Source organism: Enhydra lutris, unplaced genomic scaffold (genome assembly GCF_002288905.1).
Source record: "Enhydra lutris kenyoni isolate GAN:26980312 unplaced genomic scaffold, ASM228890v2 scaffoldscaffold12, whole genome shotgun sequence".
In the NCBI taxonomy this organism is placed as follows: domain Eukaryota; kingdom Metazoa; phylum Chordata; class Mammalia; order Carnivora; family Mustelidae; genus Enhydra; species Enhydra lutris.
This window is the reverse complement of record NW_019154096.1, coordinates 73,618,366-73,632,240: the sequence shown is the minus strand read 5'-3', so window position 1 is coordinate 73,632,240 and position 13,875 is coordinate 73,618,366.

The following is a 13,875-nucleotide window of genomic DNA, read 5'->3' as shown; positions in this document are numbered from 1 at the left end:
TGAAAGACATTCTTCAATAAACACTAATAAGTACACTTTTAAAAATGTAATTCCGCCTTAAAATCAGTTGAATGGAAGCATCTAAGAGTTAACAAAGTGGGATGACCCAGACTCAGGCAAAGAGAAACAGGAAGTGCCCCCTCCTGCCTCCAGCTGGGATCTGGAGGCAAATTCCAGAGGAGCCCAGTTGTGGAGACAAAGGGAGAGAAAGTCTTGGAAGAAGGTCAGCCATGCTTGCCACACCTAAACCTCCCTGGTTCTCTTGGCCTGCGGGTTTTCCTTCCTTTCTTTTTTAAAGATTTTTTTTTTTTTTTTAATTTGACAGACAGAGATCACAAGTAGGCAGAGAGGCAGGCAGAGAGAGAGGAGGAAGCAGGCTCCCTGCTGAGCAGAGAGCCCAATATGGGGCTCGATTCCAGGACCCCAGAATCATGACCCAAGCCAAAGGCAGAGGCTTTAACCCACTGAGCCACCCAGGTGCCCCTGGCCTGAGGGTTTTCAAGGATTACAGGTTCCAAGTCACTTCCACCCCTCTGTCCACACGTGAATTTGCAAGTTCCCTACGTCTTTGGGCCACAGTTCCCTCACCACAGAGCCTAGCTCAGATGACTACAGAGCATCTCTGCAGAAAACACGGAGCTTGAGGCCTGGCACAATGAAGGTATTGTTATTGCACTTGAAGCTAGAAAGGAGCACTTCTTTTGGTAACTGTATCTTCCTGCTTTCATTGATAATATATCCAGCAGGGGGGCTCCTGGGTGCCCACAGACCTATCTTTAGTAGACAGAGCCAAGTAGTTTTCCAGTGTGGTTGTAACAGTTTACATTCCCACCTGCAAGGACGAAGAGTTCCAGTGTTCTACATAGGAATGACCACCATTGTCATTCGATGATTCTGGGAGGTATGTGGTCATCCCACTCTGGTTTCAAATTTCATTTCCGGATGGGTAATGATGTTGACTATCTCTCCATACGCCTTTTGGCCATTGGAGATCTGTTTTGGTGAAGTGCCTAGTCAAATCTGCCCATTGGTGAAATAAATTTAGTCTTAGAGGGGAGGTAACTTTTTCAAGGTTGTCCGGGTTACTTAAGAAACAGGCTCAGTGAGGTTATGTGACTTACCCAAGGTCACACAGAGGGTAAGAGAACAGCAGAGCCTAAAAGCTGGGCCTCATAACTCTAGGATGATTAAAAAAAGTTTTTTAACTGGGAATATGCACAGAGTCTCAAATATCACCCCATAAATTACTTTATTAATTACAAATGGAAACAGGTTTCTCTACAATGGTAAAATCTGGAGGATATCACCTTGACCAAGTAATCACATTCACGTCACCAAAGTGAGACAAATTGGTATCAGATCCCTCCTAGTGTAATCAGGATGATTTAAATTGTACATCAGGCCACCGATGATAGGAAATATTTGCGGGGGGGACACCTGCATGGCTCAGTTGGTTAGGTGTCTGCCTTCAGCTCCGGTCATGATTCCAGGGTCCTGGGATCAAGGCTCAACATTGGGCTCCCTGCTCACAAAGGAGACTGCTTCTCTTTCTCCCTCTGCCTGCCACTCCCTCTACTTGCTCTCTGTCTCTGTCAAATAAATGAATAAAATCTTTAAAAAAATAAAATAATTGTTAAGGTCTTTATTTATTTATTTATCATTATTATTTCTTTTAATTTTAATGATCTGACAGCTGTTTGGGCATTTTGTAGTTAAAGGTAAGTGTCAGGATTAGAAAGAAAGGGTATCCATTGCTTCTCCTTCCTCTGTCCCCTGCCTTTTTCCTTCCTGCCACAGATATGTACGGAGCACCCATTCTGTGCCAACTGTCTTGGATGGTGGGAATTCATTGATTTATCGAGTTCCCAGGCACAGGGTAGAATACAGCCTGTGTCTTCCTAACTTTTCTGCAACCATGGTGGTCTGTGGAGCCAAAAAGAGGACGACCCTTTATTTCCTCTCTACCACTTACTAGATCTGCAATCTGACATGAGTTTCCCCAAGCTTCCCGAGCCTGAGAGGCACTTAATATAGCTCCCAGTAAATGGTAAAGTTCTTCCTGCCAGTGGAGAAATTGGCTTACGCAGGTAACGACTGAGCCAGCCAGGCGCCCTGGGGAGGGATTACATTAAAAAAAACCCAAACAAACAAAAACCAAAAAACGCTCTTCCAGGCAGCTGCCGATGACATAGTGCTCATCCTTTGCGAGATTTAACCTGCCCAAGAACACCGAGGGCGGGGGAGGACAGTAGACAGTCCACACAAAAGAGCCGAGTGGATGATTTTATAAAATTACGTATTTCACAGAATTGATTCCCTTCTTGTGAGCCATTTTCTTTCCTGTATAGTTAATATATTTACCAAATGTTCTCTTTGCTTCTTCTAAATAACCGGCAGATCCTAAGGCAGAAGGGGCCAGGTCTGGGGAAGGTCTAGATGGCACTTTCAGAGTACATACTCATGAGGTCCAAAATTACCACAAATGTGCAGGAAGGTTTAATAATAATCTTAAAAAAAAAAAAAAGAAGAAGAATCATTAAAAGGTTAGTTTGCCCCGTTTCTGAAAATTCTCTTCTTTTACAAATGCATTTTTTTCCTGGAGGGGTTCTAGTTTTGCACAGGGGGTTCTTTCTGGTACATCACCATTGTGGCTGGCTAAGTCACTCTAAATTCTAGAGATTCAGAATACTCAGTTCCTATGACTATCTCTGCAGGAAGAAGGAAACAGATCAACTCCTCTTGGAGCCTAAAAATCCCCACATACCTCTAAGCAAGATTCTGATGGAATCTTTTTTTTTTTTTTTTAAGATTTTATTTATTTGACAGAGAGAGATGCAGCGAAAGAGGGAACACAAGCAGGGGGAGTGGGAGAGGGAGAAGCAGGATTCTCGCTGAGGAGGGATCCCGATGCAGGGCTGTATCCCAGGACCCCCGGGATCATGGCCTGAGCTGAAGGCAGGTGCCCCTCTTTTCCTTCTTTCCTTTCCTTTCGTTTTCTTTCCTTTTCTTTCCTTTTTCTTCCTTCCTTCCTCTCTTTCTCTCTTTCTTTTTTAAAGATTTTATTTATTTGAAAGAGAGACAGAGAGAGCATGAGTGGGGAGTGCGGAGGCAGAGGGAGAAGCAGACTCCCACTCAGCAGGGAGCCCAACTCAGGGCTCCTCCCCAGGACTCCAGGCTCATAATCTGAGCCAAAGGCAGCTTCTTACTAGACTGAGCCTCCCAGGCGTCCCAGTTCTTTCTGATGTGTGACTAGTGTTGAAATTGCTGGCTCATGTGGTCATTCTGCGTTTAAGCTGTTGAGGAATCCCAGATTATTTTGCACAACTGCTAGACTGCTAGACCATCGTTCATTTCCCACCAGCAATGTATGAGGGTTCTGATTTCTCCTCATCCTGACCAACCCTTTTTATTATTGTTTTAAAATTAAAACCAATCTAGTGGGTGTAAAGTGCATCTCGTTGTGATTTTGATTTGTATTTCCCTAATCATGCAATGATACTGAACATCTTTTCATGTGCATGTTGGTCATTCCTATATCTTTGGAGAAATATGCATTCAAACCTTCTGCTCACTTCTTAATTGGGTTCTTTGTCTTTTTTGTTGAATTTTAATAATTCTTTATATATTCAAAAGACACATCCCCCTACCCACTTTGTTTTTGTACATTAAAATAAGCATATAGGGGGGCCTTGGTGGCTCAGGGGGTTAAAGACTCTGCCTTCGGCTCAGGTCATGATCCCAAGGTCCTGGGATCAAGCCCCGCATCGGACTCTCTGCTCAGCAGGGAGCCTGCTTCCCCTTCTATCTCTGCCTGCTTCTCTGCCTACCTGTGACCTCTGTCTGTCAAATAAATAAATAAAATCTTTAAAAAATAAAATAAAATTAAATTAAATAAGCATATAGTCCAAAGACTCCCTCTTCCCGTCCTTTGCACAAATACTTATTGGGCACCAGCTGTGTGCCAGGTGCTACTCTAGCATCTGGAAGGCAACAGAAAGATCCTGGCAGGGCACTGGAGAGGGGAGGCCCGGGGGAGTGAAAAGTCACAGACAGCTGTGTACTCGGTGCAGCAGAGTGTAGAAAATGCCATGGCCTTCTTGTCAGCTGTTTTTGTATGAAGGAACACTGATGTCATTTGGAATTTGGGCTGGAAATAAATAAGCCACTCATGCCGCCTTTGCCAGACTTGTTTTCTACAGATCTGGTTTATGTTTTACGAAGGTCTCACCAGGCATTTATCCCTCCCAGGGTGTGGCAGAATATCATCAACACAGAAGGTGATGGTATTAGCAGGATATCAAAGAATCGGAGTTACTCGTTTTTTCCGAGATGAGTCATAATTGCTTTTTTTCCCCTTACAGACTTGCTAGCTCCATCATGGTTTTCCAAAATCATTTTTTAAAAGATTTTATTTATGTATTTGAGAGAGAGAAACAAGAGAGAGAGCAGGATTGGGGGAAGGGCAGAGGGAGAGGGACAAGCAGACTCCCCGCTGGGCAGGGAGCCTGATGACAAGGGGCTGGATGGCAGGACACCTGAGATCACTGATTATCCTACTGAGCCACGGCACCCCCCAAAATAATTTTAAGTAGAACTACTTCCAATGGCCTAGAGAAATGTATTTCTTCCTGGCAGCAAGGTTTATGGAGTATAAACCCATGTAATTGGATCTGCCAGCTGATTTCTAATTTTTCTTGCAACTCCGGAAGGCAAAAATACTATATTTGAATGACAACTTCATAGGGTGTTTTGTCCGATCTTTCTCTTTGGATGCTTAACTACTAAGCAACCATAGCGCTCCAGCTATGGAGGCAACTGGGCCCTTGAAGCACGGACTTACTTTCAAAGCTGCATCAGATCCCACATAATCCTTCTTTGCTTGCTGTGGGTCAGGCACTGTGTCCCTGGGAGTACGATGGTGAGAAGACAGACTGGATCCCTCCCCTCCAGTCCTGCCACAGAGCTGTGAGTGGTCTTCCAGCTTTTCTGATCTCTGATCTTTCGAATACAACATAATGAATCTGCATCCCCACTACATGTATTTGCTCAAATTGTGCATGTATACCACTGCGTTAGGAGATTATTTACATGCAAAATACAAATATACATTGGAAAGGACAAGATTATAAAATATAAATGTGAATTTCTAACATTTTCTTCCTGCACATCCCTACTTCATCTTAGGCTCCCTTCCTACTTTTTTAAAAGATTGGTGTCCTGGGGGTGCCTGGGTGGTTCTGTCAGTTGAGCATCCGACTCCCAATTTCAGCTCAGGTCATGACTTTGGGGTCATGAGATCAATGCCTGCATCAGGCTCTGGGCTCAGCATGGAGTCCGCTTTCCCTCTCCCCCCTCCCGGCTTGTGCTTGCTCTCTCTGAAATGAATGAATGGATGAATGAATAAATAAATAAATAAAATATTTTTAAAAATAAAATAAAGATTGGTGTCCTGGCAGAGAAGGATGATGCCTAAGACCTTCCTCTTCTCTGAGTGGGCGGCCAGCTCCTTCTGCAGGGGACCCGTCACCATACGACTTAGCCCCTACTACATTTTATGAACGTTCTGTCATTGTCTTCTTCTTTCATCTGGGAGAGCCTGCCTGTTTCTTTCTCTGTCTTTCTCTCTGTCCCTGCCCATTCACCCACATATGTTGGGGATCATTTAACCTCTCACACTGGAATATGCTGGCACTCACTCAATTGCTATTAAAGGACTGAAATATCTTTGCACTTATTGGTTTGTCTAATTTTGTTGTGTTCTTTGGTGTGTGGGGATGGTTTCTCCATACACTTTTCAGAAGTTGGGTAACAAATCTGAGTCAACATCACGTTAAAAAAGAGGTTGTTCATGACTTTTGCCTCGCAATGGAAGTAATTTTTTTCTCTCCAGTCATCATAGGTGGATAAGGTCAATAAAACCAACTCTTTAGAAAAATGCAGGTGGATGTTGCAGTGGGAAATTGCTCTAAGAAACTGCTTTCAGTTTCTGTACTCCCTGCTGCAGACCAGCACCAGGGCAGCGACCACACAGGGAGAAGCCTGCTTTATTCTCTCTCCTCTGAGACCAGGGTTTAGAGTCTTAGCCTTCAAATTGGAAATGCGGGTCCGTCCTTTGACCCGGCAATCCCACTTCTAGGACGTTATCCTACAGAAACACCTTCATGAAATTTCAGAGAGGAGGTTATCCCTTGTGACACTGTTTGCGATAATAAAAGATTGGAAATAATCCAAGTGTCTAGCAATGGGGCTATGAATGCAGCTCTACACAAAAGAATGCGGGCCATCTCTCCGTGTCGACCTGGAGGGAATGCCAGGCCATATTAAGTGGCAAGGTACAAAGAGTACATGTAACCTGCTTTCTCAGGTGTTAGAAAGTGGACGAAATAATGGCATGCATTTCTATTTGCTTCTATTTGTACGAAGTATCCCTAGGAGGATTAACAAGAAACTAGTATAAAGAGTTGTCCAAGGTGGGGGGAACCGACTGCAGCGCTTTGGGGCAGAGGAGGAAGACTTCGTGGGATGTACTTTTCATTCGTAAATGAGGCAAAGGCATTAACTATTTACAAAACAAAAAAGTTGTTTGGGGGAGAAAGTGTCAGAGACAAAAGTAGTTCTACAGACTTATTAAAAAAAAAAAAAAACCCAGCTAGATATTTCACACAATTGGAAGGTTTCCAAAGTTCCTTCAAATATCACATTTGGAAATTAACAAGAAAACTGGGACTGTCTTTCAATGATCTGCCTAGTGGGGCACTGGGCTCCCTCCCTGGGTTTATCATAAGCTTCCTTTAGAAAATTAAACACATGGGAAAGTGTGAGCAAAACTTGTTTATGGTCCAGAAGAAGGCCAATCCCGCCCGACTGTGCTTCCCAAACTCCAAGGAGCCGATGAGAAAACTCTAGGGTGGTCATGGGTAGGGCCAGAGTGGGAACAGTGTGGCATCCAGGCAGCCTTCACTGACTGTTAAAGAAGTTGCCTTTTCTAAACAAGATTTACTCCAGCAGGTCCCACTTGTGCCGTTCCCTGTTTAACTTCTCTAGCTTTCAAAGTACAATACACGAGTTACTTAGGTTTCAGCAGGAGCCGGTAGACGATGGGAGAGTCAAGGCTAGAGGGTGATCCCTAGGACTTACAAAAGAGCCTTTACTCTAAATAAAAATAATAATGTTTGTAAATAAAAGTAATAAAGCTGCCACGGGTTGAACTGCTGGGTGGCTTCGATGCAGCTGGGTGTTTTAGAGCATCCCATTTGTCTGTGAGCCTCAGGACAACCCCTTTTACGTGGTGGGTAAGTGAGCTGTGGGGTCTCAGGCTCCCCAGCAAAGGAGCGGAGTCAGGGTGCACTTCTGGAGTGTCCGGCTTCCAGTAAAAGTTATTCAAGTTTTGGCACTCAGAGTTGGCCTTCATGGAATCAATAAAAAAAAAAATCATTGCAAAATACATTGAGTTTCTTAGTGCCTTCATAGATAAGGATGTAAATATTTAACTATTACTTGAGGTTTCTCTTATTTTTTAAATTAATGAGCAAGGCAAATGGCTGCAAACTCCCGACTTAAATTTTTGTGGGGCGCCTGGGTGGCTCAGTCAATTAAGCATCTGCCTTCCGCTTAGGTCATGATCAAAGAGTTCCAGGACGGGGCTCCCTGCTCAGGTGGGAAAGTCTGCTTCTCCCTCTCCCACTGACCCTCCCCCTTCTGGTGCTCTCTCTTTCTCTCTAGGTAAATAAAATCTTTTTTTTTTTTTTTTGATAAATAAAATCTTTTGAAAAATGTTTATAAAAATCTTTGCTTTAACTTTTTTGTGCTCAGTTGAAATTCCTTCTTTTTTTTTTTTTAAGATGTATGTATGTATTTATTTATTTCAGAGAGCAGGGAGGGGCAGAGGGAGACGGGGAGAGATCTCAAGCAGACTCCCTGCTGAGCAGAGAGTGTGACAGGGGGTTGGATCTCAGGACCCTGAGATTACCACCCTGAGATCATGACCAGAACTGAAATCAAGTGTCAGACACTTGATCAACTAAGCTACCCAGGTGCCCCTGAAATTCCTTCTTCTGATGGTCTCAAGCAAGGAATTTGTTGGGTAGAATACCTGATTCCTTTGCTCTTCCATTACTTATTTCTTATAACACTGGGTGGTACCACCCTTTACCTTGGAGTCTTGGATTTCTCTTTAAAAGTATTAGATTAGGGCACCTGGGTGGCTCAGTGGGTTAAAGCCTCTGCCTTCGGCTCGGGTCATGATCCCAGGGTCCTGGGATTTTCAGTGGGGAGCCTGCTTCCTCCTCTCTCTGCCTGCTTCTCTGCCTACTTGTGATCTCTGTCTGTCAAATGAATAAATAAAAATTTTTTAAAAAGTATTAGGTTTCTAAAGCTCCTCAGCTCTAAAATCTACCATGTATTTACATCTCTAATGTACATGTCCAAAATAACCATATTTATTAAGTTTCCATATCGAGAATTAGCTGACTTTTCAGCTTCAGGAGCTGAGTCTCTCTTTAAACACTTGCTGTCAAGCTGATGGAAACAGGCTTCACCTCTGGATGGATGAGTTGAACTGGCCTGGTTGACCTCCATCATCTTTCTGGTATTTCCTATTCTCTCTCTACTTAGCCTTCCAGGCACACAGGTGTCCTCCAACTGTTGTGACCAGCGCCCAAGGCCCTCTCAGAGTCTCCCATTCTGGACCCAGTTGTGTCTCCATGAGATATGGAGATCTCATGACCCATGCTAAGGACTGGTCCACCTCTTTCTCTCCAGCACTCAAGTTTATAAACTTACCACACCCAGTGATATTCCTTCAGCACTTAGATAAGTGACAAGGTGTTAATGGACAATAATGGTTCCAAGTGACCTCTTTTCTTCAACCCCAGCTTCTAGGGCTTAAATCTAGTAACAGCTTACCAGCGTTAAGAGTGGGGAGGGCTGGGGCGCCTGGGTGGCTCAGTGGGTTAATTAAGCCTCTTCCTTCGGCTCAGGTCATGATCTCAGGGTCCTGGGATCGAGCCCCGCATCAGGTTCTCTGCTCAGCAGGGATCCTGCTTCCCTCCCTCTTTCTCTCTGTCTGCCTCTCTACCTGCTTGTGATCTCTGCCTGTCAAATAAATAAAATCTTTTTTTTTTTTTTTTTTAAAGATTTTGTTTATTTATTTTGACAGAGAGAAATCACAAGCAGGCAGAGAGGCAGGCAGAGAGAGAGGAGGAAGCAGGCTCCCTGCTGAGCAGAAAGCCCGATGCGGGGCTTGAACCCAGGACCTGGGATCATGACCTGAGCCGAAGGCAGCGGCTTAACCCACTGAGCCACCCAGGCGCCCCATAAAATCTTTTTTTTTAAAAGATTTTATTTATTTATTTGTCAGAGAGAGAGGGAGAGAGAGCAAGCACAGGCAGACAGAATGGCAGGCAGAGGCAGAGGAAGAAGCAGGCTCCCTGATGAGCAAGGAGCCCGATGTGGGACTCGATCCCAGGACGCTGGGATCATGACCTGAGCCGAAGGCAGCTGCTTAACCAACTGAGCCACCCAGGCATCCCAAATAAAATCTTTAAAAAAAAAAAAAAAAAAAAAAGAGTGGGGAGGGCTTTGGGCAGCCTGGGCTTTTAGAATCCCAGGATTATACTCCCACAACCGCCACTGGCTCTGCCCCCAGGAATGCAGTGTAGAACAATCATTCCTACTAAGCACCACGAAGATGCGTTCTGGGAAGTTGTAAAAATCCTGCAAAACAGGCTCAACCTTCAGGAACTTCGGAGTCTCGGTGGGATGATAAGATATAGAGCTAGAGGTATATGGTGGTGAAACAAGGACAGCAGGTGGGTGGCCCTGTGGCCTTCGTCACCAGGGAATGTGTCATGTGAAGGACAGGAGCTGCAGCTAGGATTCTTTTCTTTCTTTAGTATGTGTTTATTTATTTTAGAGAGAGAGTGTGCGTGCGAGCAGGGGCAGGGGCAGAGGGAGAGAGAGAGAATCTCAAGCAGACTCCCCACTGAGTGTGCAGCCATATGCAGGTCTTGATCCCACAACCCCAAGGTCATAACCTGAGTGGAAACCAAGAGTCAGATGCCCAACTGGCCGGGCCACCCTGGTCCCCCAAGAAGCTAGATGTCTTTTTTTTTTTTTTTTAAGATCTTATTTATTTGAGAGAGAGAGAGTGAGAGAGAGCATGAGAGGGGAGAAGGTCAGAGGGAGAAGCAGACTCCCCACGGAGCTGGAAGCCCGATGCGGGACTCGATCCTGGGACTCTGGGAGCATGACCTGAGCTGAAGACAGTCACATAATCAACTGAGCCACCCAGGCGCCCTGCAGCTAGGTTTCTTAAGTGGAGTTCAGCGGCTGGGGAGGGAAACTAAGTACTTCTGGCAGGTGTATTGATCAGATTCTATCAGAATCAGTACTTCAACTGCAAAATTTCTGCATCTCTGCCTATTGTCTCCAGTTCAGAATTAAGTTCAGGACTTCTCCCTGCTATTCCTCTGCAGTTCCCCTTACTACTTTGCTTACCTCGCTCCTGCCAGATCCCTTCTGGTCTTAAAGAAGTTTACTCTCCTCCAGATGCAAAGGTCTGCCCTGGCTCAGGGCAGTAGCAGCAGAAGAGACAAGTCATGTACGTTGTCGAGGTTTTTTGCGTGAAGATATCTTTTTAGGGTGAATGGAACCTGGGGGAAGGAAAATTTCTCCTGCTGGGTAAAAATCACCAAATACTTATTTCCTGAGTCTCTTCATGAGGCTTTCTCTTTGGCTGTCAGCTTGGATTTTTCCTTTTTAATCAACCCAAGGTCAAGGTCAAGTATATGTAAGCTGTACTAATAACAAGTCATAACAAGTTGGACAATGTAGGGAGCAGTGAAGAGTCAGGGGCCTGTAGAATCCATAAATCGTTTTTCTGGTCACTGAATGATTGAGAGTTGCCTATAAGAGAAAATAAAGATGTTTTCCTCTTTTTGTATAATTTTAGCTTTTTTAGATGGTCAAGGTTATTAGTTTCAGTTCACTCCTGTTGAAAGAGCACTTCCTGAACTTCTCTTTTCTCACTAAAGTGACCCATGTGCTCTTGCCTGATTCGAAATTCAATGCAGAACCAAAAATGTAAGCACACAAAGGACTTTGTTGAGTGAACTAATGAAATCAATTTAGGTGTTGGGTATCTGCTGTAAGATCAGGCTTTTTTTTTTTTTTTTTAAAGATTTTTATTTATTTATTTGACAGAGAGAGATCACAAGTAGAGAGGCAGGCAGAGAGAGAGAGAGGGAAGCAGGATCCCTGCTGAGCAGAGAGCCCGATGCGGGACTCGATCCCAGGACCCTGAGATCATGACCTGAGCCGAAGGCAGCGGCTTAACCCACTGAGCCACCCAGGCACCCCAGGTCAGGCTTTTTTTAAAATAAATATTTTATTTATTTATTTGAGAGAGAGAGAGAGCATGAGTAGGGGAGAGAGGCAGAGGGAGAGGGAGAAGCAGGCTCTCAGCTGAACAGGGAGACCCACATGGGGCTCGATCCCAGGACCCCAGCATCATGGCATGAGCCAAAGGCATGCACCTAACACTACTGAGTCACTGAGGTGTCCCTACTGGGTCAGTCTTTATATCTCCCAGATTTATGGCTCCTGAATAGTTAATTACTTGAATCTGTGAATAGCTGTAGAAGCTCAAAAATCTTTGGAAAGTATGTTCTATTTAAACATTTCTAGATTGTCCAAGTAAAAAACTTACAAATAGAACAGCTCTTTCTTGGTTGAAAATAAGCTGCTTTCCGGTCCGGGGCTCCAAGGTCACATTATGCTGCAAAATTACCTGGTAGTAGAGAAACCATAAAATATTATCATGTTCTTTGTACCTATTGCATTTTTCTGATAAGAGAGAAGAGATAAAACCCAGACATTCTCAGGAGTTTCTTACATATGGAAACTTTTTGGTTAAGGAGCATCTTATCTGTGAGACCAAAAGCAATGCAACATACTTTGATGTTACGCTCAGATCTTGGGTGTCATGTGCCCCTTCCTGAACTCAGAAACACCTGCCCCTACTTGCCAAGGCCTAGGAGAGGACTCCTGGGCTCTGTAAGAGATCCAAAAGCGGGTTTGGCATGGTATACCTGCCTAGGTTTGTAGAACAGGAGCTTAGAGAAACAATTCCTCTCTGACCTGCTGGGTAGAATGACCTAACTTCCAATTAATCGCACTGTGTTCAGGGTTGTGGAGAGACATCAAAGAAGTAAAAGGCAAAGTCCTGCTCTCACCTGCTCTCAGGGAGCTCCAGAGAGTGTGTGGCCGTAACAGCTGGAATAAAGTGGCCTTGTTCTGGGGTGGGGGAGCCAAGGAGGACTGAATCCCTTTTGGTTTCTTGCTCTGGACATCTGCAGTCATGGGCTCTGCTGTTTACAGCTCTGCCTCTGGGGCCCACTCAGTTTTCGACCCTTGACCTTGCAGCTTTGACTTTACTGTCTACTCAGCTAAGACTAATCTTATTTGCTTATGTGTGTTGAATGTCTTGCATTTGTCTCTCTATCCCACCTACTCTCCAGCCTTTCCCACCGAGTCTGTGTTGCTGGAGAGTAAGCTGCAGAGACTTCCTTAAAGGGACTCCCTAGGTCTCTGTCTTCCTAATGTGTTCAGCCTATGGACCACTCTGGTAGGAGGTGGGAGGTCGGGATGCTTATCACCTCGGCACCGGCCCAGTGGGGTCACTGATGACCACAGCTCAGGAAGGTAGCCTCTCCTTTCTTCCTCTCTTTGGGTTTTGGGAACCAGTCTAGGGTTGACAGTGGTGCACTGACTCCAGGTTACTTCTCCATCCTTGTGGTTCACCAGTCAATGTTTAAATAATTCCTTTAATAAATGTACCTCAGATTTTCAATTTGGAGCGTGCCATTTGTTTCCCCCTGGGATCTTGACTGGTCACAATGCTTTCTTTTCCTCTCTTTCTCTCTTAGATTCATTTATTTATTTTAGAGGGAGAGAGCGCTCCGGGAGGGGGGAGGAGGGACAGAGGGAGACGATTTCAAGCGGACTCCCTGCTGAGCGCCCAGGCTCTATCTCACCACCCAGAGATCATGACCTCAGCCGAAATCCAGAGTCGGTGCCTTACCCGACTGAGCCACCCAGGCGTCCCTGACCACGATGGTCTAAGGAAACGTGGTGCAGTCCTTTTTCCCAGCATCTGTCTTGAACTGTGCACTGAGAAGGGAAGTGGCACACGGGGCTGGGCTGCCTCTCACCAGTGGGGTAACCCTGGGCAAGTGGCCTTCCCTCTCTGTCTGGTTTCCATTATGTAACAAAAACGGCGGAGGCAAAATGACGTTCAGGTCCCTTCCTATTCTCCTACGAGATTGTCCTGGACTGTCCATTTTGAGTTCCGCGTTTTAATTATGGCTTGTGGAGGGCGCCACAGACAAATTACACGGGGTGTGTCGCGGTCATTTAAGGGTCTACCCGCAACCACGAGGAGGTCGGCAGTGCTTTCCAGCTGCCGTGATGACTTCTAGGGGTGGGTACAGAGGGGTAGCAGAGTTCGAGGGGTCCCGCAGCTGTGTTTGGGATGTATCTGGGTGGGCGTCCCACAGAAGGCCCTGCGTGGCAAGGGACTGGGAGAACCGCCGGGAGCGCAGGGCTGGAGGTCGAGCCGGTCATCCAGACCCTCGCGGCTGGGACCCTGGAAACATCACGAGCCCGAGGCCCAACAGACATTCCATCCTTTCGGGCCTCGTCTTGCCCCCAGCGAGCGGCCGGCCGAAAGGCACCGACGAGGCCAGCGCTGGAGCGCAGGGACCCGGCGGCGGCCCACAGCAGCCCCGCCCAGGAGATGCGAGAGGCTGGAAGCGGCGGTGGGAGGTTAGGTCCGCGCCGGGCGGCAGCGGGGCGGGCGGGGCGGAGGGCGGGCCC